Raw genomic sequence first — 26,658 nt, forward strand, 5'->3', positions numbered from 1 at the left:
GATATTCTTTTGATAAGAACACAGGCATTCAATGACTGTCCCACAGATCAGGCATTTAATCTTCCTAACTTAAGAAAAGAAAGGTTTAACTTTTGTCTAGAACTTCAGATGTTTCAAATAAGATCTCTTATCTTTCTCAGAAACTTCAAGTCCAGCTTCTGCTGGGATAGCATGCAACTGATTTGAAGAATTTTTGTCATATTTTGCAAAACAAAAGGTTTTAAGTATTTTGTACACTGAATGATCATAAAGGGATATACTTGGTTTATAATTTTTTAAGATAAAGTTCTTTAAGTTCTTTTGGGCTGTTCATATGTGAAATCTTATTTCAAGAGCAAGTTGTAAGTTCTATAACTTTGAAGTTATAGAGTTTTCTTTCCGATTACAATTTCTTTCAGTTTCTGGATCATTTATGGACCAGAATGTGACTTGTCTTGCCATATAGCTCACCAAAATAAAAAAAAATGAACAAGCATGGAGTAAATAAATACTCTCATTATGAAAAAAACCCCAAAGTTTAATATTGTTAGGCCTTGAACTGGGATAAGACTAAAACAATCCCTACCCAAATCAGTATTTTCTTCTCCTTATACAGCTCCCCTTGCCTTTACTCTGATTCTGACACAGAAGTATCAGAATCTGACCTCACAACATAGTAACAATTACCAGGAAAGCAGGGAAAGGAGATTTCCAGGGCATATACTTGTATCAGCCAGACAATGAATGCTTGACCTACCAGGTTATTTATTTGGGTCAAACTCTTGGAGGAGGAGGAGGTCAAGCACATCCTTTGGCTAGAGTGTCTTTGCCATGAGTCTGCCCAGTTGTGAAATTTGTGGCCCACAGAGGTGGATCCAGCAATGAAAAGAGCTTTTTTTTTAAACAAAGTCTGAGAAACCCTGGGAGAAGATAGACAGGCTTTTGAAAAGCATGAAAAAATGTTCCTGATTACCAGTAATGACTGGACAATGGTTATTCCCACTTAGGAAGGTGGGCCATTTCAAATCAATCTGAAAGAATTAGTCTGCAAGGCTGGGCTGAGGGAATAGGGGGAGGATTGTGAATAAATATTTTCTATTTCACCAAGTAGACACATCTGCTCGCTCTACAAGGGCTGTGTCAAAAGTGACCTTCAGACTTAAAAACTTCAATATGCTCTGGAAAATGCACTACGGGAAACATGAGTTCACCTCTGTGTTTTAGATAATTTGAACATTATTTTTTTCGCAGTGTTTTTTTTTACCTATTCACAAAAAAACCTCCCAAACCTGCATCAGCTGCATATCCAGTGTGTTGTACTCTAGCACTCTGAAGCAGGAAAGTCTTTGAGCCAAAGGACATTGTTTTCTGTTTTCATAATTTATTCTTCTCTGACAGAAAGTCTTTGAGAATGCATGTGGCACTGCATGAGTAATAACAAAATTTTCATACCTTTCCATAAATTTGTCTGACCTCTTGTTCAAACATGTTCTCTGTGGCTCTGTTGAATGTGAATGTATGTCTGTAAGAAACAATACAGCAAGAGCCTCATTTAAGTGGAATGTCTGCATTTTCATTTGTTTGCAAAGTATAATGAATAACCTGGTATTATAAATTAATGTACTATAGTTGGCTCTGGAACAACTGCAGTAATACTCTTCAGTAGAAAGTTGTGTTCTTAATCTTAAAGGCATTCTTGGAGGATTTTTTAAATGATCTTCCCCTTTCTTTGTAAAATCCAGCAAAATTAAATGTTTAACTCTAGCGATTCTCTGAATAAGAGAAGAAAGGAAATGTACACTGTTTTTCTTCTTCTCTGCTTTTCCATATAACAAGAGCTTACAGTCATTCTCCAGAATATAACAGCCTGTTACCTCCATTTACATGCAAAAGCAATCCCACACTTGTCCAGGTGATGGCTTATATATACACACACAATGTTCTCAGAAGTTCCAAAACGACTGCATCTAATTATTACCTGATAACTTGACATTTTGATGCTCCATTAAGATAGCTTGATGCTATTTTACTCAGTTTCTAGGTAATAATTTCACATTTCTTCTAAACAAAGCAGTGAGTGAAATTCCATGTTAATTCTGAAGAAAAAACTCAAATGGCATGAACTTGGTACGGTCCAGAAGCAGCAGGAGCTGTGCTTCCTCAGGCATGGAAGCCTATGGCAATCCCAGTGACACCTGTGTCCTCTCCAACATGCAGTTCTGAGGGTGTAGAAATGGGGCTGCTGGGCCAAGGTTTGTGGCAGGTTCCATGGGAAGCTAGTGAGATTCACTAAGGCTTGTGACCACTCACAGGACTCTGAGAAGATAACCTCCTTTTGATATCCCTGAAATAATGGAACCATGCTGGCAATTAGGTAATGGTGCTGTTTCTGCTCAAAGGAAAATTTTGGGTTAAGCTAACAATAACAATATTTTGCCATGTTCCTTCTTTTTGTCAGGTTGATGGTGCAATAGCTGAGAGATGCATTCTCACAAGTGAGGGGAAAAACTAGCAATATATACAATTTCAGGGGTTTTTTTTGTTTTGTTTTTGTTTTTGTTTTTTGTTAATTACACAGCCAGACACAAACTCTACATTTGAATTTCTGTTCAGATAGATTGGGCCAGGATTTAGAGGGGTGGATTTAGGTTTTGTAGGTATTACATGACACTATTACCAAAAGAATATCTTTCACTAAGCTAAGAGCAGACTACACATTTACAGCCAGATGTTGAGAAGTGGTATTATCATAAAAGAGGGCAGAGGAATTTAAAGTGCCTGGATCCACAACTTAGGTAGCCAGTAATCTGGCAGATCACTGAAGACTTGAGAATATTGGGCAAGGATATATGGTTCTGATAATATTAGTAATACTGGTTCCTCTGTATATAAAGCTTCATTCCTGTGTCTGAAGCTCTAGCTTTAGAATTTCCTGTGATGCAGTGATTGTAAAACAATATTATCCATTTTTCACAAAAAAAAGTGAAGAAGTGCCAGGGCTATTCTGGCCTACGAATAGAACAGCTTATGTATTTAGGCAGAGTTGTGTATCTAGTGTTTAGCTACTGCACACTCTCTTGGAAAACTAACAGTATAGAATTAAAAAAAAAATTATGGCTAGCTGTGATAGTACGTTTTTCCTCCTCTGTCTTTATTGAAGGATACAACAGCTATTTTTATCTGGAAAAATATTTGCCTCAAACTCTGGGTTCAGTTGTCTACATTTTGTTTAGCTTTTTTGACATTTCTGAGAATGACCCATCTCCAAAGGGTGAATTCAGCAGACCACAGAAGCAAGCAATAATAATGGATACGACATGGAAATGATTTAAGATGAAAGGTGTGCTTGAATTTGTAGGAAACAAGAATAACCTAGAAATGAGAATTTTCTCATGCTCTACTATTAGAAAAGCCCATGGTTACCACTGAAGACCTGGTTTTTCAGAGACTGAAGAGGTTTTTGGGTTTTTTTCAGATGTTTATTTAATTTTACTTATTCAGTCTTTCCTTTTAAAAACAACAACAAAAAAATCAACTTCAATTTGTTATATAGATAAAACACATAGAGCTTCATTTTCAAAATATCTTCACTACAGCATGCTGTATAATTGTATGAATGAGGATGCCATTATTTTGATGTCTAAAAGGAGAAGTGAACTGTTTTGGAAGCCTGACTGCCACTGTGGCTGCTGAGCTTTTCAGCAGTTCTTACTCTGCGGGAATAACCTGAGTATTCTCAGCTCAGGAAAAAAAAAAATAAAACAAGCAACCAAAAATAATAATAATAATACCTACAGAGAACATTTACAGAATTGCTCTTACAATTTTTTTTTTCCTTTTGATATGTGCTCCCAGAGTTCTGGGACCTCTTCAAATTCCAGAAAGCTAAATGTTTTCAAGCATTTTTTTGTATTAGCATAGTTCTCAGGGGGAAAAAAAAATCTCATAATATTTCCTATGACAAACACAAATATTCCAAGGCCAGCAGAGGAGAAGATGAGGTTCAAGGCATCTGTTAAAGCCTGGACTGCTTCAGGCATGACAGTGCACTCTTGCTGGATCAATTAACTGGACTAGCCATGTGAAAATAGTTGGTAGGATGTACACAGATGAATAAGTTCTTTAATTTTTCATACAGCTACAAGCAGAAAAAAAGACATGAGAGACAGAGTATACAGTCAAGCTTGGCTACATAGCACACATTAAGAAGAACAAAGGTTTTTACCAAACCAAGTAGAGATGCTACAGAAATGAGCAAATCTGCAGAAACTACTCCAGGTTTTGTTCTGCTTCACTTCACCAAAATGATTCATCCTTGAGTTTACTCCTTCCTCTGCCCAAGAACCTGTACAGCAGAAATACATGGACACACCAATCTTGCAGAGGCAAAGATTCATTTACTTTGAAGATGATGGTGTCCTTTTCCTCAAAGTCACCTTTGCCAGGTAAGCTGGCAGAACCCACATATATTCATCAGGAATTCATTTAAACAGTAAGACAGAAGAGTGATTTTGAGAAACGTGCTTGTATAGAATGCTCTGGATTGATTGGGTGTGTTTCTTGCTTTTTGCCTCTTTCCCTTGCTGGTGTAAGAGACAAAGTTCTTGTTATCATCTTGCACATAAGACCTTTCAAATATGGTTACAGAACTTTGGTGCTTCAAATTCTTGCTAAAGGATCCACAGATATCAGATATCAAAAGCCTGTTTTTAAAGATTTTTTTTTCCTGAATCTTTTTTTTCCTTTTCTTAACATCCTCATATTGTGAATACTCAGCATCTCCATAAGTCAGGCCATGGGTAATCCTATGCTAGGTCTGAAATGCCAGGAGTCAATTAACTTTCTTACTCTGTACCATGAGTTAGGGCCAAGAGGATTTTGAGACGCTTGCAGAGCCTTTAGAGTTTCCTTTGGAGGAGTTAATTTGGCATATTGCTGCTTGGCTCAAGGGAGAGCACACACATGGAAAGGAGTATTTATTGTCACAGCCTATAACTATAACTTTTTTCCTCCCATTACAGACTAAAGATAAAAAATTATATTACTGGCTTTAAGTGATTTGCAACACTCATTGTATTTGAAAGATGCTGACACCCATACATGCTGCTCTGATTCATCTTCTGAACATGAGAGGTTCACCAACAAAGATAAGATCTGAGCAATGGGCTACACAGTTAATGCATGCAAAAACACCATGACAACCATTTTGAGGACAACTTTCCAACTGTGTTTTCAGGGACTATACAATTGCATTACCAGCAAATATTTATTTCTGATTCTATGTCTTGCAGATAGAAAAAAAATTTAATACTGAGAATTTCATAATTTCAAGAGCATATAGTACTTGGCATTTTTTCATTCTTATCTAGCACCATGGTTCTTAAAAAAATACAGAGGAAACAACCTACTACATATAAATAAAGAAGAGGAGCCTGCCTGAAAACACAGGAATCAGTAGCAAAGGCTGCTTCATGGGAGTCTGGGGAATTTTGCATTGCATGATGGAAAACTGGTGGCATAGCTGATGAACAGGCAGAAAAGGACCCCATATTCTACTGCAGTGGTTTGAGTCTTAGATTATGTCTAGATATCAGCCATTGCTTGAAGGATTGACATGGAAGAGTTCTGAGCCAGTGTTACTTGTTTGTGAAGGTGACCCTATCATTAGCTTGTCCCCTACTGAGAAAAGACATTTCAAGTTCAGCCACATCCCCATATCTAGATCCATCTGTTTGAATTTTAATTAAAGCCAATATAAAGCTAATACAAGTTCAATGGTTGTTTGAGGAACTGGAAACAATAGCCTTAAGATTTTTACATTTGAAACAGAACATTGAAATTTATATTATTTAATTTAATGTAAATCAGCTTTACAAATCAGCTTTGTTCCACTGGTGTAGTTGCATCAAGAGGGAAGCATGAAATTTATACAATATTTGTGCTACATATTTAAATACTCAAAGCTTTTATTTGTATGCTATATGTATAGACATAAATATTTAAAGAGGAAAAACATTTTAACTATTAAAGAAGAAAACCCAACATGTAAGCCAAATTTAACACAAAGAAAAATGAGGTTTAAGTTCAAATTAAGTATATGAACTGTTACACAAAAGATTGGTATGCCTATTAAATGTTTGGTGGCATATTTTCCAATGTATTATTTTGAGGCAATCTATCATGCGCTCTGCTATTAATATCAGCCTGGAAGGTTGTACTTTCTACTTGAATACAGTTTTATGTTAGGCTATGAGAATCTCTGTAAGTTGCAGAATTTCTTAATAAGAGACATCCTTACATGCTACAGATTAAAAAATACCATCTGTTTCATTGGAAGTCAGCTGGGGCTTGGGCCTCACCCATAGTGCAAAGAAATGAGATTACTGTTCACCCTTACTTTCCTCCCACTTCAAACCATGAATCAAAAATGGTTTTTTGAGTGGGTCCTGATACAAGAAGGACACAAAAAAATCCATGGATTTGTAAGTCTTCCCAGGGATGGCAACACTAGCTTTCAAACTGTACTGATTCCTGAAATTTAGGAATTTTCCTGACATGTGGCTTAAAATGAACTTTACTGTTGAGTGAATAGGACTAGCGGCCTGCTGTTGACCCAAAGGAAGAGAAACAGAGGAATGTCCCACCAGCACAAGAGCAGAGATGGGACCTGTGGGGGTTGGTGGTGAGAAGCTGATCATGTGGATGAAAATTTATTGCAGTGGTGCCACCTCCTGAAGCTATGAGGTCTCACAAACTGTTGAAAACGTGGACAATGAGAAAGGAAAGAGACTAGGATTCTTTGAAAGGAAGATGGGCTCCACAGAGCTAGAGCCAGGGCTCACCACTTAAACCAGTTTGAAGTTGTCAGCACTCTCCAGTGATCACCAGAGTTAATTCTGTTGTCATATTCCAGAAAGGCAAATAAGTTGAGCCTCCAGAAAGCTGAGGATGTAAGTCATGCTAAGTGACAGCCCAAGAAAAAGGGCCGAATAGTCCTGTTCATTGTCCTGAGAAAAAGCATTATCTGCGACCAATAAGAGAGAGAGCAGGGCAGAAGGAGCAGGGAAATTGAGAAAAGCTACACTCATGCCTACAGTGGTAGGGATAACTGTTTCCACACAAAGAATCTTCAGTCACCATTGCAAGTGCTTCCAGTTACTTTAGGCATGTACTACACTTCCCTGAATGTTGCAATACATCAGAACTATTGTGCACAAGTTCTACAGTATTTTCTGTTAGAAGTCTTGCCGTGTATATTCAGAAGAAAAGGTACAAATATTGTACTGAGGACTTCTCATGCACTCAGTTGTATTATGGCATCACTATTTGCACACTCATGAAACTCTTGTGAAAACCAGATTATGATAGGTAACTAGAGAAAGATATTATTAGCCTTTTGGATTATTAGCCTTTTAAACAGGCATGTGCCCAAACTGTATTCCTGGAAAAAAACTGAACTCCTGAGAAAAATATTAACAAAGATGTTACATTATTTGACACTCTCCATCTGTTAACTTTACACTACTATGATATTCCACAAGTGGTATTTACACAAGACATTTGACGATTTTAAGCCAAGTCTATTCTAAATAAGTCTTATTAAATATCATGTCCAAAATGAAACAGATTGTCCATGTAGATACAGTAAGTAGTTTGGATATATTTGGCCAGATGGAGTTTGTTTGAGTGTGGGGTGTGATCATTGCAGTAATGGGGGGAGGAGCTCATATATCCCCAGATACTAATTGTTGATAATAATGTGAACAAGTTGTCTGAGTAAAGATCATGTTGTGTTTCAGATTTTCAATCTCAAGATTCTGCATGCTACATTGATGGATTTATGTTTTCTTTTTTTGTTCTTTAAAAGTGAGTTTCCACAATTTTATAAAGACAGTTTACCTAGAAATCTTTCAGTTCTTTATAAGGAATCCATTCCTGAATGCTTTGTGGCTCATATTTTTTATTTAAATACTAGTTTTTCAGTCCATATGTAATGAGACTCTGAGTCTTACAGGTCTGACATTTGCTCACAGTATTCTTTTATGTGGTTTTAGCATGCAATTCACCCCTGCAGACAGAACCAGTAAGTTTTGTATCATCTTTCTATGATAAATGAACCTTATGTTTCTCTCTAAAATTTCTGTTTCAAAAATGCAAACCAGAAAATACTAACAGATATGTTAAACTTGGAATTACTTTTTGCAATAACACGAAACCTTCTAGCACTGAGAAGTATAAAAATTGTTTTGCAAACTGTTTTGCTTGTGTTAGTCTATAATTACTCTGCTAACATGATGTGTTTATAAGTCTGTTGCAGCATAAGCACATCATTCTGTCTGTGTGGAAAACCGCCAACTGAAATACAGACTACTGTTGGCAGCAAAACTACTGCACTCTAAAGACAGAAATTTGTCAGCTTAAACAGGTGCTGTAGCCTGTGACCTTGACATCTAATTTATACTCTGTCAGGCATATTAAATTTCATGAGCAAAGTGTGTATATGGACCAGCTGGCTTCTTATGGCACCTTAAATGAGCTCCAGCTCTTAAAAGGCAGGTATTTCCCTCTTAAGCACCAACAAACAAAATTGTACCTGTTGTGTCTATTATCTTTTTGTATGTGTGATCCCCTTTTTTATTTCTGAGGAGACAAAGAAGGGCATTTCTGAAAGGCATTGATTATAGGGACACTTTCCACTGAGGGATACACTACAGCTGCTGCAAGAAGAGTATGCAGAAACTTTTGTGTTCCTATGTACTTCCAACTGAATTCACTTGTGATTATCACTATTACTTTTCTCTCATCCAGATTCCTGACAAGAGATTAAATTAACTCAACTTTGTCCTGTTTTTTGGGACTATAAGCTGATAGTCATACAGACAGAAAAGCTGCCAAGCTGCTTAACTATTTTCATAGTGCTGGATTCCTAACTGACTAAGTTGAACTTTTTTAAATCTAGTCAGTCTTTCTGAGCTGAGAGTGCTATCAGTAAACTCAAAGTTACAAATAGTTGATTTGAATGCTGCCATGACTGGCAATGAGAGACTGGACAGAACAAACCTCCCATGCTGGCTTTTTACTCCTCCAATCTTGTTCATAAGCTTGTTAATAAGCTAACTTGTGAGATGTTGAACTTATTCATAAGCTAACAAGTGAGATATTGAGACTATAAAAGCATTAATCAATCCAGACAATTTTTAATAAATAGTTGGAATATAGAAAAGAATCAAGCAAACAAAATAAGATCCTCGAGTTCCTCTTTTAAGAATTTTAAACTTAGATGTGGAGTGTAGATATGGAGAAGTAATAGAAAAGGGGCATTTTCCTGTCCACAAAGATTATCAAGTATCTTGCCTGTGAAAACACTCATTCACTTCTCCTCTTTCCTCACAGAGTCTTAATCTTTCATGAAATCATTAAAAAAAAAAAAAAAAAAAGACACAGAGAGAGAGAGAGAGAGAGAGAGAGAAAGAAAGATTTTATTTTCCCCAAACATATCCAATAAACTTACACCAAATGCATAAATGATAGTTTTCAGAATATTTTCCGTGGTCATGGTAAACATTGATTCCAAGACTGCTGAAAAGACTGCATACTGCCATTTCTACATGAGTAGCCTCCTTTTACATTAAAAATAATATGTGAAAAATTCAGTAACAAGAAAACAGCGGTTTGTGATAAAAGAAGAAATTCAGCAGTGAGATGCCAATGGTTTGTCATTTGATCTAACCTTCACACTACAGTTACTTTGTTTTTCATGGCTCAGTTGCTGTTTAAGTCATAATGTCTGGCTAAAAGCTATTTAAGTGGGAGAGAAAAGCCGACCATTAAAATAGCATTTTGAGGAACAGACTGGGAGAGTGGCTGATGACTTGTGTCAGAATCTGCTGTGTGGAAGGAATCTTTCATGAACAAAGGAAGTGTGCGTATTTACTGAATATTAATTTGTTCTATGCCTAACCAGCTCAGCAAAACTAGCTGGGACTTTTTATGGTTCCTTTGATTGAAAAAAATTAAAGACTACTTATGTCTCTTCCTGAAATGTCCCTCAATCTATTTGACACATGATCTATTCACCATAAAAATATAGTGTGTATTTCAACATTTTCATATTACATGAAGGATAAAGTCTTGGGTGTTGAGATTGTTTATGCTGAGAGTTGGACTTACACAATAGTTTTTCAGTCCTTCTCTCATTTAGGATCTGTCACTCAAGCAAGGAATTGACAAAATGGTTTCTATTCTTACAGCCCCTTTTGCCAAATTACATGGTATTTGTGGGTTGGCAGGTGACTGTGCCCTAAGCTCATCCCATGCCTGCACCCATTTTCCATAGGATTAATGATCTGGGTCATTTTTAACACATTACTAGCTCTTTCCAAGTGCTTATCATTACTACAGAAATGTCAAGGAAAAATAATTTCATATGCACCTTGAATTGATGAAAAGCATACTGTTTGTACCAGTTTAAGTAGGAACCTCAATTTTTTTTTCCTCACCAGAGCTGAAAAATCTTTCATGTGTAAACAGTCTCAGGGGCCTTCGTCTGCGCAATACTACAACAGAATGAATCTTCACAACAAAATTTTGTGAAAAGCAGCCTTCAAGAACAGAAATATTAACTCTAAATTTAGTGTGAACTTTACAGTGGCTTTGAATCCTTTGCAGACTCCACTAGTTACGAAATATAAATCAGCTTGACGTAACCGAGTCAGCACAAATTAATTAACAAGGCAGTGAATTAATTGTAAAACCATGCTACTGCTGAGGGGCTACTTCCTACTGCCACTTCTTTATCTGAATGCCTGGAGTCTCCAGAACTAACCCACACATCACTTATTTTTATTGCAATGTACTATAGTACTGCTTATCTGACAGGGTATGGTGAAGAACAGACTGTACATCCCAGAGGTATATACACCTGCAACTCTGCAATAGCTTTAGTAATAAACTGCTCCTGCTCTGACCTCAACTAAATTGAATTCCCATTATTTCTGTGTCTGTAGGATGATAGAAAATTCTCTATTTGAAACTTAAAATCAATCCCTATTTAATAAATGCCAGATTTTATCATTTTCCTTGGGAAAATTTCCTGAAAAAGTTTAATGAACATTTAGCCTGAAGACAATTGTTATGAATAATCGAATCGGGAGCCAAATTTATAAGAAAATTTAGCAATGATTTATTAGATTGTCAGCGAAACAGAATTTTGATCAGAAAAAAAAAAAAAACACCGCAACCAAGGCAGCGCTGAGCCCGGGATCGGTGCTGGGTGAACCTGGATCTGACCGCCAAAATGTCAGAGTCTCCCCCTCGGTTCACCCCGGCTGCTTCACCCAGCGAGCTTTTATACAGTTCATTCTGCCTGAGGCAGAGATGCCCGAATGTTCCTTTGTGTCCCTTCACATGCAGAACTGGGGCCATACATGTGCAGAGTTAGACAAAAGTCCAGTCCAGGTGTCCAGATGATGTCAGAGCACTCCGGAGAAGTCGGCATTCACATGTGACAGGGTGGCGCCGGTACCCAGTGCAGTAGATGCAATCTTCGAGGTGCGAGATCACTCCTGCATTCCAGGGAAGTCGGTGATGATTGCTCAGGAAGGTTCCATTCATCGTTAATAAACTCGATATTATCTTAACGTTGTCCAGGAACTAATTGAATAAAAATAGGACTCTTCTCCCAGCTGGGGTGGTCAAAAGACATAGCTTGGATTTTACAATATTTTATACATTAATAGCATCAATTATCTCTACCATATACTACACTATGAATCTTAAGACTCCAGTAAGTCTGTTTTAACGATACTAGTTTTGTAAGAATAAATTAATGTCTGCATAAGGATCTGAAGGAAAGATATAAAGTATCAATTTATTTGTCCTCAGTTCCCAAAGAGTTATGTCATAATTCAAAACAATTCCAGGTTAAGAAAATTTAAGTTTTTGACAGGAAATATGGACACTGTTTTACTTGTCTCTTACAGGCATTGTGTGAAGAAAAAATGTAAGATATCAATTCTGTATTATTTTACTTTTTGTGCTCAGTTTTGTTTAAGTAAGAAAATTTCATTTATTTAGAAGGAAAGGAAGACAATTTTCACTCTCACAGTCTCATTAATCTTTCCTGTTTACTGACAGTTAAGCTTTGAATAGTTAAGGATAGTTAAAAGTTGTAGTTCTGCTGCTTTCCTTTCTCCTAACTTTTCTATTTTTAGTAAGAGAGAAGGAGGCTAAATCTATCCCAGTGTTTGTGAAACACTCATACAGCCCAATGGGAATTACATACATCCAGATAAGCATCTGTGGCACAGTAATAACTGGGATTGTCTTCTAACATGCAGCATGCTTCCTTCCTGAGTGAATCCTTAAGCCAAAGTTGTCAGTCAGAATATTTCAGCCCCTGTGGGAAAACCTGATTTCCTACCACTAATGCAGTACTATCCAGCAACTCTAAAAATTTCCATTCACTAAACAGTAGCAAAGATCCATTATATTCCTCTTTGTTCTCATTATAAAAATGTAGCTCACATATGGTGTGGGAGGGAAATGCTACAGAGTGCACTTAGAGGACATATATTGTTGAGTTAGAATTGCCACTAAAATTACATTTTAAAAGTCACTGAAAACAGAGTAAACCTCTACCAACTAATGCATTTCAGAGTGATCTGGTCTGATTCACACACAATAATCTAATAGTCACAAGTACAGATAAAATATTCTTGGTACACCTTATCTTTTTTTTTCTTTAGTAATCACAGTTATCAATGTATTTTTCTTATTATGTGTAGTCGCACCAGAATCCAGCCTCTCCCTTTAACTATCAAGATTTTCCAAGTGCTGTAAGCAAGATGTAGATTTCTAAGGCTTATTTTGCCAGCTTCAGCTTCCTGTGTAGACTGCCATTTGATACACACAACCAAGCAACTTGACTTTCATTCAGAAACTGTTGTCATTCCTATTCTTACTACACAGTCATAAATTCAGAGCTGTTGAGAAGACCAGCATATGAACTCTTATTTTTTAATGCACGATTTTAGGCATGATTTAAAAAAAATTATTTGCATGTAAGATAAACTCATAATACTTTCTAGGATACATCACAGAATTTCTCTTTCAGTGGATGAGAAATTCATAGGGCATCCTCTGGAGAGCAAAGTAGAATAACAAAACTGCACTGCTTAAAATGTAAAGTCCTTTAAATACACATACGTATATGCTGTATTTATAGAGACTGTGTTCTGAAGATTTTTAAAGACAAAACAAAGTTTTCCTTGACTAAAGGGTTGTCCTTGAATATGAAAGAGATGTGGTTTTGTATTTGACATTGACCTGCTGTACCTGAAATATATGTTGTAATCAGCATAAAGAAGTGTTTGACTTAGGTCAGAGATTCAAGATAGAAAATTTCTCTTTGCACAGTTTTATTTCATGTATTGCTTTTTGATTTTTTAAAGGATCTCTTAGTTATGCTTAGAGTGATGGAAGTCTTCATATGAGCAAATGCTTAAACTATCTGCTTTTCTCTTTTCTCTTCATGAAGTTTCTGAGGAATGACAGGTATTTACCAAGTCTCTATGTGAAGGCCAAACAGCTCTTGGTCTCTTAAAGATCATTTGTATCCTCTGCGGTGTATTGCTCCCAGTTATTCAGAATACTGCATTCAGGGAACAGAAAAGGTCACCCTGCCCTATCAAGTGCTGCTTGAACTGGTTGCTTAGTTGTATTCATTCACCCTTTAAATCAACTGAGGGAGCCAGAAACTATCCCTAGTGATGGGACTTTGCTGTTCTGGAAGGCAAGATTCATATGTTCAGAAAGGACTGTCTGTCTTGTCATCTGCGCCTGATCACATATACATATATACATGTATACACGTATCACAGAATCACAGAAATTCTAGGTTGGAAGAGACGTTTAAGATCATCGAGTCCAACCCATGTTCTAACACCTCAACTAGATCATGGCACCAAGTGCCACATCCAGTCTTTTTTTAAACTCTTCGAGGGATGGTGACTCTACCACCTCCCTGGGTAGATGATCCCAGTATTTGACCACTCTTTCTGTAAAATACTTCCTCCTTAATTCTACCCTGTATCTCCCTTGGCGCAGCTTGAGACTGTGTCCTCTTGTTCTGTCTGTTGTTGCCCGGAGAAAGAGACCGACCCCCAGCTCACCACAGCCACCCTTCAGGAAGTTGAAGAGAGTGATGAGGTCACCCCTGAGTCTCCTTTTCTCCAGGCTGAACAACCCCAGCTCCCTCAGTCGTTCTTCGTATGGCTTGTGCTCCAAGCCCCTCACCAGCCTCGTTGCTCTCCTTTGGACACACTCAAGCATCTCAACGTCCCTCCTAAAGTGAGGGGCCCAGAACTGGAGGCAATACTCCAGGTGAGGCCTCACCAGTGCTGAGTACAGGGGCAGAATGACCTCCCTGCTCCTGCTGGCCACACCGTTCCTGATACTGGCCAGGATGGCATTGGCCCTCTTGGCCCCCAGGGCACACTGCTGGCTCATGTCCAGCCGACTGGACATGTCAACCAGCACCCCCAGGTCCCTTTCCACCTGAGCACTGTCCAGCCACACCATCCCCAGCCTGTGTGCTGCAGGGGGCTATTGTGGCCAAAGTGCAGGACTCGGCACTTGGACTTATTGAACTTCATCCCATTAGATTCTGCCCATCCATCCAACCATTCCAAGTCCCTCTGCAGAGCCCTACGTCCCTCTAGCAGATCTACACACGTTCCCAGCGTAGTGTCATCTGCAAATTTGCTAATAAAGGACTCTAAACCCTCATCCATGTCGTCAATAAAAATATTAAACAGAACTGGCCCCAGCACAGACCCCTGAGGGACACCACTGGTGACTGGTCGCCAGCTGGATGCAACACCATTCACCAGCACTCTCTGGGCCCGGCCATGCAGCCAGTTCTGAACCCATTAAGGAGTGCTCCTGTCCAAGCCACGGCCTGCCAGCTTGTCTAGGAGAATGCTGTGGGAGACAGTGTCAAAGGTCTTGCTGAAATCCAAGTAAACAACATCCACAGCCTTCCCTGCATCCACTAGGCGGGTTACCTGGTCATAAAAGGTGACCAGGTTGGTCAAACATGACCTACCCCTCCTAAATCCATGCTGGCTGGGTCTGATACCCTGGCCATCTTGTAAATTTTGCGTGATGGCGCTTAATATAAACTGTTCCATTATTTTGCCAGGTACTGAGGTCAGGCTGCCTGATCTATAATTACCAGGATCTTCCTTTGCACCTTTTTTGTGAATGGGTATCACATTGGCCAGCTTCCAGTTATCCGGAACTTCACCAGTGAGCCAAGACTGTTGGTAAATGATGGAGAGTGGCTTTGCAAGCTCGTTTGCCAGCTCTCTCATCACCCTGGGGTGGATCCCATCTGGTCCCATAGATTTATGAATATCCAAGCATTTCAGTAGTTTTATGACTGCCTCCTCTTGGATAATGGGGGGACCATTCTGCTCCCTGTCACCATCAACCAGCCCAGGTGGGCAGGTGTCTTGAGGGCAAGACATCTTCCCACCAAAAACTGAGGCAAAGAAGGCATTAAGCACTTCTGCCTTTTCCTCATCTTCAGATACTAAGTTCCCTTCTTTGTATATATGTATATATGTGTATATGTGTATATGTATATACGTATATATGTAAATACGTATATATGCGCATGTGTGTATATGTGTATATGTGTATATATGTGTCTGTGTTCTATACATGTACTCTCTATGTGTGTATCTACTGTGAACACATCTTGGGCCAAGCTGCTGATCGGACCAGGAAAAACAGATGTGTCTCACCACACCCTTTTTATGCCATTAAAATATGGCTATTTAAAGTGTTCTTTCAAGTTCTTTGTATATCTGCATAGGTATAGAGATAATAAAGGCCAGTTCAGTAGAGAAAATATTGTTCATCTTAACATTTTCGTAAGTAGCTTCTCTGATACAGAGTCAAAATGAACATAGCTCTTACCTATAAGAAAATCTGTGGAGGACAAAACCAGTACTTAGGTGTGTGATTTCAATGGTAAGTACTGCTAAATGTGTTACCAGTGTTCTAGCTCCTTCCAGGCAGCAAAACGCAAAACAAGGAATATTTATTCTCCACAGTCTTTAAGGAGTTTCAGGGACAATATAATCTACCTTGTATTAAGCCTTTCAGACAAAAAAACAACCAACCAACCAATCAAACGAACAACAAAAATGCAACAGAAAAGAAAAACAAATAACCAAAACCAACCAAAAATCCCCCAAACCACAACAAACAAAAAAAAAGACAAAGAAAAATAAAACCAACAGGTTTTGCCTTACTCAGACTTTTATGGAGAAGAAATAGATATTTGAGCACAACTCATGGACTTGCCCTACCTGTGTATTTCAACTAGATAAGCTGCATCTGGAAGATGCCACAATATGTAGCTGATGAAGATCAGTCTTTGTATGTGCAGATTGCCCAACAGTTCATGCAACCTCAAGTTCTGAGCCTGGCCAATTGTCTTTAAAAGTTACTTGTAGGTAAGCTAGAAGGAGTGAATGGGAATTCACACAGATCAGAAGTGTGGTCCCTCTTTTCTGCAACTCCCAGTTGAATCAGAAGGCTTGTGCTTGGGAAAGGCCTGTAGAGGAACACTATACTCTTCCACTGAGTCCAGTCTTGGTCTCTTTGTGTGACTTCAGCCCTGCCAACAGCAGAGACAGAGCAGATAGCAACCTGTGTGCCCAAAGTCAAAGATGCTTTGATACATCCATAAATTTTGAGCCAGACACCCTTCTTTTGCTAAGGGCAGATCTACTCACCTCATTCATGAATTACACAACTTTCTCTTTCAAATTTTGACCATGAATACAAATATTGGAATAATTAAATATTGTACAAACTTTATTTCAATTGAAAGTGGATGCACAGCAAAAATATTCCTTATCCTCAAGTTTTGAAATGTTCTCATTTTTTGTTCTAAATTCTTGGCACGCTGAGCACATCATATGACTTCAGCAATTGGAGTTAAGGTTACTCAAATAACTGAAGGAGTTCTTTGGAAGTAAGAATTTTCTTTGTGTCTTCACTTAAAACATTAGCTATCACACCCCCCCTGCAACACAGAAATAATGGAATCCAGCAGCTAGTTCTTGCCCAAAAGGTTCTACTCACCTCAGTGAGGGTGAATTTCATCCCAAATCCTACATCCAATGCACAGGATTGCAACAAGTCAGACACCAGTGCTTCCTTTTCTTCTTTTAATGGTACAAAATAAAATTAAAATTAAAATCACAGGGTGCTGTTTTTAGTGCATCAGTAAAATTTTTAATAGCTAGATTTAATAGCTAGTGGATAAATAAATTTTGATACCCTTTCTGTGAATAAGAACAACACTGATGATTTTTAAAAAAGTCAGTTAATTAACTATCTACATGTCCTTGAGTTGCAATTTTATTTACAGAAATTAACATAATCTTAAATAATAAGCAACATTTTTGCTATTTTTGTTTCTTTCGTCTCACTGTCTGCCTGCCAATTTCAACTTTTGTTTAATATCTACAGTTTTTGTATTACTTTGGTGAGGCAATCACTGATGACTAGTGAAAACCTCCTCATACAAAAGGAACTAAATCAGTAAAAGAAACTTGAATAAATTTTAATAGGAGAGTTTCTTAAAAAATTGTCAAAACATTTTCAGTTGAACCTGGCAGCTATGCACAGCATGTTCTAAAATTACTCTCAAAATTCTTTAGCAAATAATTATCATTCACATATCAACATATAAACCTGTTTATAGGTATTTAGAGATAAAATTTCAGTTTTCATGACATAAAAAGCAAAAGAACGTTTTTTATAGGTGACTAGTTATCTCAGATTAAATCCATTTTATTCAGGTAATGAGGATTTGTCTCCCCAACCATACTAAGTTGGTTTTTGGTGAAGAGAGTCAGATATTTTCATCTTCTGACTAAAACTGGATTTAAAATTGCACCTTAATTATTATTGCAATATACTTTGGAAATATAAGGTTTCCTAGTGTTTGCATCTGTAGCAATTTCAGAAATTTTTGTTCCAGAAACGCCTGACAAAATATGAGTAATGTCTGAACAGATGCATTTTCTGTTAAATAGCAATAGCTGGAAATCTGAGGCAGAGTAGGGCAGTGATGTATTATTGTTTTCCCTCTATCAGCCTTAGTATCACCATCTGGCTTTCGATTATGGAACTGCAACAAAGTCTATTTTTTCTTTATCACCATCTGGTACCACAGTCAAGTGACAGAGTCACAGAACAAATTTAACCAAAGGTTTTAGGAATTTAAACCATTCAACTTGTAAGGTAAACAGAAGCTGCATATGAAGGACTAAAATAAGCAGTCTAAGGATACAGGCATTGGAACTTGGTGAGCTTAACCTCCAGAGAGAGGAGACTGAAAAATAGCCTGGCTAAACCAACAACATCTTAGATGATTTCTGGGACCACACCAGAGTTTGGCGGCCAGCCTTGCTTGGAGATAGTGAGATTTTGATAGCAGGAGTGTGGACAGGACATTAATTTGCCATCTAATCCACAGAACAACCCCCAGGACTATTTAATACATTAGAACAAGAGTCCTGCTGCTTAGAAAAAGCGATGCTATTGTTCGTACCCATCCAAAATGTGAGGAGGACTGAAACCAGATTGTGCTTTTGTTTACCAAGTGACTGAAGTCTTGCAGTTGCTAGCATGGGATTATTATGTAATGCACGGATGGTTTTGGAATATTTCTATCTCCGTGTGAAGAATCTTGATGATGGCAAAAATGGCTCTGTGTTACAGGAACTGTTTTGAATGCATGACAATTTTGTAAAAAATTAATATCCTCAATACTACTCAGTGAACACTGCCAAAAAATGGCTGCTTAGTTAAATATAAATTATTTCAGGTATAACTATGTGATGGTTTGGCTGGTATGGAGTTAATTTTTTTACAGTAGCTGCTATGAGATAATGTTTATATTTGTGAACAGTGTTGATAAAACAGGGAGTTTTTGTTATTGCTGAGCAGGGCTTAGCAATAGAGAGTCAAGGCCTTTGCAGATCCTCACCCACCCCATCACCAAGAAGGCTGAGGGTGTTCAGGGAGCTGGGAGGGGACACCGCCGGGACAGCTGACCCCAGTGGTACCCCACATCATATGGCATCATGTTCAGCATATGAAGATGGGGGAAGAAGGAGGGAGTGGTGGATGTTCATAGTGAAGATATTTGTCTGCCCAAGTCAGCAGTAGATGTGAGATGGAGTTTGGCTTTCCTGGAAGTGGGTGAACACCTACCTAACAATGGGAAGCAGTGAATGAATGCCTTGTTTGGCCTTGCTTGTGTGCATGGCTTTTGCTTTACCTATCAAACAGTCCTTGTCTTAACCCACAATTTTTGTCAATTCTACTCTAACAATTCTCTACCCAGGCTGACTCTAGGGGAGTGAGTAAGTGACTGTGTGGTACTTAGTTACTGGCTTGGCTTAAATCACAGCACACTGAAAATAAGTTTTGTTTATTCATTACAGCAACTATAAATTCTTGCCACAAGCCCTTGTTTCTACAATACTACAAACAGACCCATTTATCTATCAAATACCATCATACTTAGAACTTTCATGCAGGTACAAGGCACAACCTATTAGCTTTTGTTCAAACATGTTTTCTTGCATGTACCTCATGTTCAAGTTGTATACATGTATTTTAATCAAAAGCATTGATAGGATAACTGACAACTATGTCAATATTTTTAAAAAAGTTATCATAAGATTTAAAATAAATGCTGGAAGTAAAAATATATACAATCAGCTTTAGGCTGACCACTTAAATTGCCCTTTCTTCAAGAAATGACAATGTTAATTTTTTTTCCTTATCTGTCAACAAAACTATTGCTCCTCCTGGTATACATGTATGACAAGTACTAGAAATTAGTCCTAAATAACATTTTATGGTTTAGAGAAGCTTTTGAACAGCAACAATAGCTACATCCTGTTCTTTAGAAGAGTACAAATGTTCTGTAGCTAAGAGAAATTGCTGAGAGAAAATGTTAATTTTGAAAATTCAGGTTGGCTTCACCTGAAGATACTCCTATTTTACACTGGTAAATCACATCCTCTTAATGCTATTGACATCATACTTATAGAAATTGGAGCAAAGTAACAGTGAATAAGATCCAAAAAAAACAATTTAAGAAAATTATAAGCTAGTTTTCTTTAAGCTAGATTTCCTATGATTTTGATTTAGGAATGTTCAGTGCTTTTCTCAAAGTCTTTCTACCTCTAACATTCATGCAATCCTCAAATAAAATGGAAGTACATAATGCCCCTCCATGTCCATCTTCTATAATCTAAAGCAGATGAATAGGAATGCTACTTTTGTGAGAGTTTATGTTTACCACAGCCCTCCTTCTGAACAAAGAAAGGAAAGGAGGGTAATTAAGCACAAAAGAGAATGTATCATTCCTGCTCAGTCAGAGATGCATCTAATTCTGGCCTTACCAACTTTTAAGAGAGGGAAAAACTACATATCTTCCATCTTTTGGAAGCCAAATGTGTAGTAATTTGCATTGGAGTTTTACTTCTATCTTTCTACTGGTATTTAAAAGGGATTGTTTCTTATCCAGAATTATCTGATGATCTCTAAAAATTAAATTTTTGATCTCTAGTTTGTAAAGACATGATTTCTAGCTGCTGAATATTTTTTAACATAATGGAGACACTTTATATGTGATTAGTAGTAAAAGATCTTGAAATATTCACCTCTGTGATGAAAAAAGCAGAACAGATTATTCATTGGGTCTGAACTTATTTACAGTAAGTAGTGACATATAGACACATAGTTTATGAAACCTCCTTCCCCAGTAAGTGGTGCTTGGGGCAAGAGGGTGGTATACTGCAGTGAAAACTTGTATGGCTAGGAAGAACTCCGGGATTCCCACTGAGGAGCTACTGCAGCATGTACAAAAGCTATGCAGAACTGCAGAATAGTACTGTTTTGGTAATCATTACGATTTGAGCTCAGAGATATGTGGTCGCGATGATTCTCCCATAGCATATCTCATGCCACTAAATTCTAAATTGCATCTATTTTGGTGCAAAAATGTGGGCCCCATTCATGCAGCAGTTGTACTTGCAGCACAGGTCCTTTTCTCATTCCACAAACTAAGAATGTCGCCTTTGGTGCGGATGGCGACAGCCCCAGCTCCACCTTGTCCACAGTTAGAAGACCTACACAACACGTGGTGCTCACCCCTCAGTTCTGGAGGTTTAGCCACCATTTCCAGCTTTCACCCTACATGCAGAGACACTGCAAGTACAGGCTTTAAAGGAACAAAGCAGGTTCTCCTTATAATCCACTGACTATATTTAATTCAGCAGAACATTTAATTCTACTCAAACTGCTTCTCAAACAGTCAAATGGAGGAGATGTAAAAGCACATGAACTAAGATACTAGATCTTGAATTAAACTAGTGGCAGTGTAAGAGGTAGGTAATGGGAAAAAAAACCCCAAAAACCTTTGATTAGCAGTTTATTTTTTGATATCTCTTTCATGGTTAGGAATATTACAAAAGGAATATGAATTTTTCAAAATATAATATTTTCTCAAGAAATTGTAACTTCATATGTGAGCAGCATTTTTAAAATACACATATTTTGAAAATGCTTAAAATTTGAAGTTTTGAGTTAATTCATCATTGAAAGCACTTTTTGAAAACTTTTAGCCATATACTGATATGCATATGTAGATGCTAAATAAATTTTTCTTATTTTTAATTTTCTTTAATGTGTTTTTCTCTCCTTGAAGATAGAGATACCTATAATGATAAGGTCCAAACCATGACTTAACCTATGATTTCATCCTAGCCAGATGCCATATAATATGCTAAATGCTGAGACAAAACCACCATGCAAACGCCATTGCGAGCCCAGTTCTTCAGAGATTCATAAGGCTAAGCATTGCAAAAAATCTGAAAGAAACTTATTGTAGATACCAAATCCAATAGGAAGAGCGCTGTTTGAATTCTTGCTACAGAAACCTCTGAGGGCCAGTACAGTTACTGAAGGAAATCTTTACAAGACAACTAAAAATGGCTGAAACATTTTGATACATTTAATATTTAGATTTAATATTTAATATTAAATTTTCAGTGATTCAAAGATTTTTTAAATTTCATTTGAAGAGGCACAGTCTTTACTTACAATACAGTTGAAGGTAAATGCATAATCATTCTTGTTTCTATAGGAACTCCTTTTTCAGAGGTAATGACAAAGAAAGTATGGTTGTGATCTTCTTTTTCCTTCCTTTTTCAGGCCTTATGGCAAAATAGAAGTACAACACTCTTTCAAAGTCCCTTTCCAATTAAGAGCTAATGGGCACTTTTGAAAATGCTTTTAGATTGCGTTATGCACATACCTCCTGAGAGGAAAAAACAAGTCTCATCTGCTTCGATTTTTATATGGAGCCCTGACTGAATGGCCAGCAGTATGGAAACATTTGATTTCTTGTTCTGCAGTGCTGTTTTCTCTCTTCTGAAAGCTAAATACCTACTAGTGAAAGGAAATGGTAGGCTTCTCAAGCTGCACTAAGGTTGGGCATCTTACTGCAAAAGTACATTTTGTGATTCACAAAATATGCACAATACTTTGAAGTGGTCATCACAACTGAGATTTGACTGAAGAGACACAGGAGTGCTGTTAAAGCTTTCTATTGCTCCATTGTTTAATGAATTTCCCTTTGGTGATCCCTTCTGCTTAAGTTTCAGTCTCAATTTTTTCCATATCTCACCTGTAGCATCTCCTTTCTTCAAGAAAAACTCCAAGGGCCCCAGTGATCACCTGAGCATTTTCCTGTTCCTATTTTTAGTTTGTAGTAATTCAGTCTTTATGCACAGTTATCCTGCTTTGTCTTCCACTTAGAGTAACACACTAAAGGTGGCAGTATTCAGAAGAGATTAATTTATTGTTGACAGTATACTTAGAGCAGATGAACTACTTTATCTTGCTATCTCTACACCTTCAGAAAAATTACACTGAACTGGCAAATTTTAAAAACATCTATATGCAATATAAAATTTCTATGGGGTATTAGTGCAATTTCCTCAGAAATAATTGTGCTACTAGCACTCCACAGAAATCATAGAAATGTTTTGCAACTACTGTGCAACAGCTGGGACTCAGTATTAAATAACATATTTGGGTACTCAATTTGAGGCCAGTTCAAGGAACATTGCAATATGTTGTCAGTGCTTTATAAAAATGGGTTAATTCATAAATGTCAGTCACTTAATTGCTTTTGAATCCAGATAACAGGCTGTTTATTTTATGAAAAATAAAAACAGGTATCATTTTACTGTGTTCTCCCAACTTTGCAGGAACTCTCAGTCATTTCATTATGGATCATTCCTTCTTATTGTTTCTCCCTGTAATATAATATAAACCAAAGTTCTCCTATGTGGATGTTTAGCATGATTCTGGATTAATAGTACTGCATTTTACTGATGAGTGCATTATACGCATTATAGCATGATCAGATGTTGGACAAACACCAAGATAATGTTCTTTAACTTCATATTTATCAATGGTTAAAGGTAACTAGCTGGCCTTTGGTTCATCTCCCTATTTGGGTGGCTTATGACACAGAAGGGGCAAAGAGGAAACAGAAAGTCTTGGTAAGACTTTAACCCTAAACACTTGGTAAGAAATTAACCCTAAAGCTGACTAAAGAAGCTAAATGGAAAAGCTTCTGCTGTAAAGACAACAATTTTCTTATCTGTGAAGTATGGCTAAGCTACCAGGGCTTCTGCTAGGGGATACTGCTTGAAAAAAAACAAACAAAAACTCCAAACACTTAACCTTGGACATTGGTGGTAAAAGAATAAATGCTGTATTTCACTTATGTAAGTTTCCTTTATACTAAGTCTTCCACCATATGTATGTTATGTATGTTTACATTTACCTCACACCCTCTTATGTTAGCAAAAATCTGTGCAAACTGTGTATGTACATACACTCATACACTTACGAAAATGAAGGGAGAATGCAAAATATTGTACAACTCACAGTTACTATTTGATTCTTTGAAACTTTCATGTCACTTCTCCTACCGGTAAGTAAAATTCCTCAACTACATCAGTTTTTCATCCGTTTTAGAATATGCAGGTTTCTGACGACTGCAGCCTCCAGAAGCTTTCTACAGACAGGGATATGACAAGGATAGGACTTGCTGCCAGTAAAAAAAAAAAAACCAAAAAACCAAAAACCAAAAAAACAAACAAAAAAACTCAACAAAAACCCAAAAACCAAAAAAAATCCCCCAAAACCCCAACAGGTCATCTTAGAATCATGTTAGGGACCTCGTATTGCTGCTCATTGCTGCTCCTGAACTGCTCAATGTAAACCTGACATTCCGCGTCCGCCATTAAAAAACGCGTTAAATCCGACTATTTCAAAGAGTACAACGAACGCAGAGTGAGGTACGGAGCTCCAAACCCCACGCAGCACTAACTTCGCAAGTGCAGGGAGGAACGGGGCCAGCAACAGCTCTTCCATCAGCAAACGCAAGCCAAGCAAGCGACGAGGAGGCTGATGACGCCCTCACACCACCGACGCGGCCAGCGTCCTCTCCGCAGTACGGTCCCGGGGAAGCCTCGGACGCGGCCGCCTGCAGAACACAAGGCCGACGGCGACGATCATCGCTCCGCAGCTGCACCCCCGTCCTGTCGAGCCCGTGCCCGCCGCCAGACCCCCGGCAGCCCTCGCCCGCGGGGCCTCCCTGAGGCGCCGGCGCCCCCTCGCCCTCCGCACAGTGCTCTCCTGCCTCCCGCCGCCTCTTCCGAAGCGTGCCCGGAGCGGCCCCGAGCGGCGCCGTCGGGCGTGCATCGGGACGGTCCCGATGCGAGCCGCGGGGTCCCGCCGGCCGCAAACCCGTGCCCCCTCACCGCGCCGCCCCTGAAATGGCCGCCCAGCCGCGCGGGACTCCCCTCCTCCGCGACCCCCGCACCCTCCGCTCCCGGGGGAGGCACACCTCCCGAACCGCGGCACCCCGCCGAGCCGGGGTTGCCCCGACCTCCGTGCCGCGGAGCCGCCCTGCTCTCCCCGGAACACGGCGGGGAGGGAGCAAGGGTGGAAGATGGGGGATCAACCGCGCCGCCGCCCGCGTCGGGGAGGCGGGGGCACCGCTTCTTGCGGGGCTGTGGGGGCGCCGCACACGCTCCCTCCTCACGGCGGGGAGGGTTAATAAAGGCCGGCGACCGGCTGCCCGCGGCCGGGGGCGCCTCTCCGCGGCCCAGCAGTCACCGGCATAGGGGTGGCTCGGTCGCTCGCCACTCCGCTAACCGCTCTGCCTCCCCGAGGTGCCGCCGCTGCCTCGGCGGGACTCGCCGGCGTGTGAGCCGCCGCGCGGAAGGAGCCGCTCCGCCTCTGACAGAGACGCGCCCCCTCCTCCCCTCCCCACCGCCCGCCCGCCCTCACCTCGAGCTGGCGCTGCCTCCCCGCTCTGCCGCCGGCGCCTCGCCCGTTCGCCGCTGCGCCCCGCTGCTGTCCCCCTGGCGCCTGGCCCCGCCGAGGGGCAGGTGGCCAGCCCAGCCCTCTCCCCCGCTGCCTGCTGCGGCTGCTGCGTCTCTCGTCCCCCGCTGCAGGGAAGTCGCAGCGGCGATTGCCAAGCGGGAGGAGAGGACAGGAGAGGAGTGGAGCCGCCGGCGGCTCGGGCAGCGCGCTGCGTCTGGGTCTCCGGGAATGGACTGGGCTTCGTCCTGCGCCTCAGCCTGCCCGTGGAGACGAGGACGGTGATCGTCCGCCCAGCCCGCCAGGGAGGAGAGGCACCCCGGTTAAATGTCACAGCTCCCCGTCCGCTCCCCGCCGCCACCCCGCGCATCGCTCACCTCGGGAGGGGGCTGTGAAGGTGGCGGCAGAGGCAGCCTCGGCTGCGGCGCGCCCCACTGCCGCTCGCCGTGAGGGAGCGCCCCGGCAGCCGCCAGGTAAGCGACGGGAACCCTCCCGGTGCCGTCGGGGGTGGCCGCGGGGATTCCGCCTGTGAGGGCAGAATAAGTTTCGCGGAGGGGCCTCTGGAAGCGAAGAGGATCCTCGCGTCGCGGGGGTCTGCGCCTCCCGATGCGGGGGCTGCGGGCGGCGAGAGTCGGCGGGACGCGGTGCAGCAGAGCTCTCCACCGCCGCCCGCCCCGGCCGCCTCGTCCCCGGGCCCCCGAGGGCTCTTGGACCAGCGGCGGATGGCGCTGCCCGCCGTGGTGAAGGGGGGAGTCGGGCTGCCCCAGTGGCGGGTTGGGGGGGCGGGACGCCGTGCCCAGCATCACACCTTCCCTGGGGAAGAGCTTTCTCCGCCGGGCGGGGAACAGTGCCATGGGAGCAGGAGTTCTCCGGGGGCTCCGAGAGACGTGACACAAACACAATAGTCCTTTGTCACCAGTGAAGAGATGCTTCTACACCTGTGTCCGCTGCTGTGGTGGATGTGCTCGCTGGAGTACGTGCATCAGTAAAGTGGGTCTAGGGGGGTGATGGTGCTGCTGCACGGTGAAGGCACTGTTTTACCTTCTGCACAGCAAATCCAGAATAGCCCCCCCCCCCCCTTTTAGGGAGCTGCTCGAAGTACATGCAGGTGCTTCTGAACATACCTGGAAGAAAAACAACGGCAAGAAAATCATCCACTGATTCATCATT

The 26,658-nt window shown here is 40.3% G+C and overlaps 1 protein-coding gene and 1 long non-coding RNA gene across 4 annotated transcripts in view; one reads left to right on the forward strand and one right to left on the reverse strand.

Moving 5' to 3' along the window:
- Nucleotides 1-24,655, reverse strand: part of LOC134432062 (uncharacterized) — a 54,368-nt gene extending 29,713 nt beyond the window's left edge. Inside the window, exon 1 of the long non-coding RNA XR_010031204.1 lies at nucleotides 24,491-24,655. This is a non-coding gene — a long non-coding RNA (uncharacterized LOC134432062). The remainder of the gene's footprint in view (nucleotides 1-24,490) is intronic.
- A 1,220-nt stretch (nucleotides 24,656-25,875) lies between these two features.
- The window catches only part of LINGO2 (leucine rich repeat and Ig domain containing 2), a 473,266-nt gene continuing 472,483 nt past the window's right edge, over nucleotides 25,876-26,658 (forward strand). For 2 of the 3 annotated variants that reach the window (XM_063179673.1, XM_063179671.1), the window contains exon 1: nucleotides 25,878-25,961. The gene's annotated coding sequence lies outside the window, so the exon portion shown is untranslated. Of the gene's footprint in view, nucleotides 25,962-26,658 lie in introns of all 3 variants that reach the window. The other variant, XM_063179672.1, reaches the window with a different exon arrangement.

This window comes from Melospiza melodia, chromosome Z (assembly GCF_035770615.1).
Source record: "Melospiza melodia melodia isolate bMelMel2 chromosome Z, bMelMel2.pri, whole genome shotgun sequence".
NCBI classification, from domain to species: domain Eukaryota; kingdom Metazoa; phylum Chordata; class Aves; order Passeriformes; family Passerellidae; genus Melospiza; species Melospiza melodia.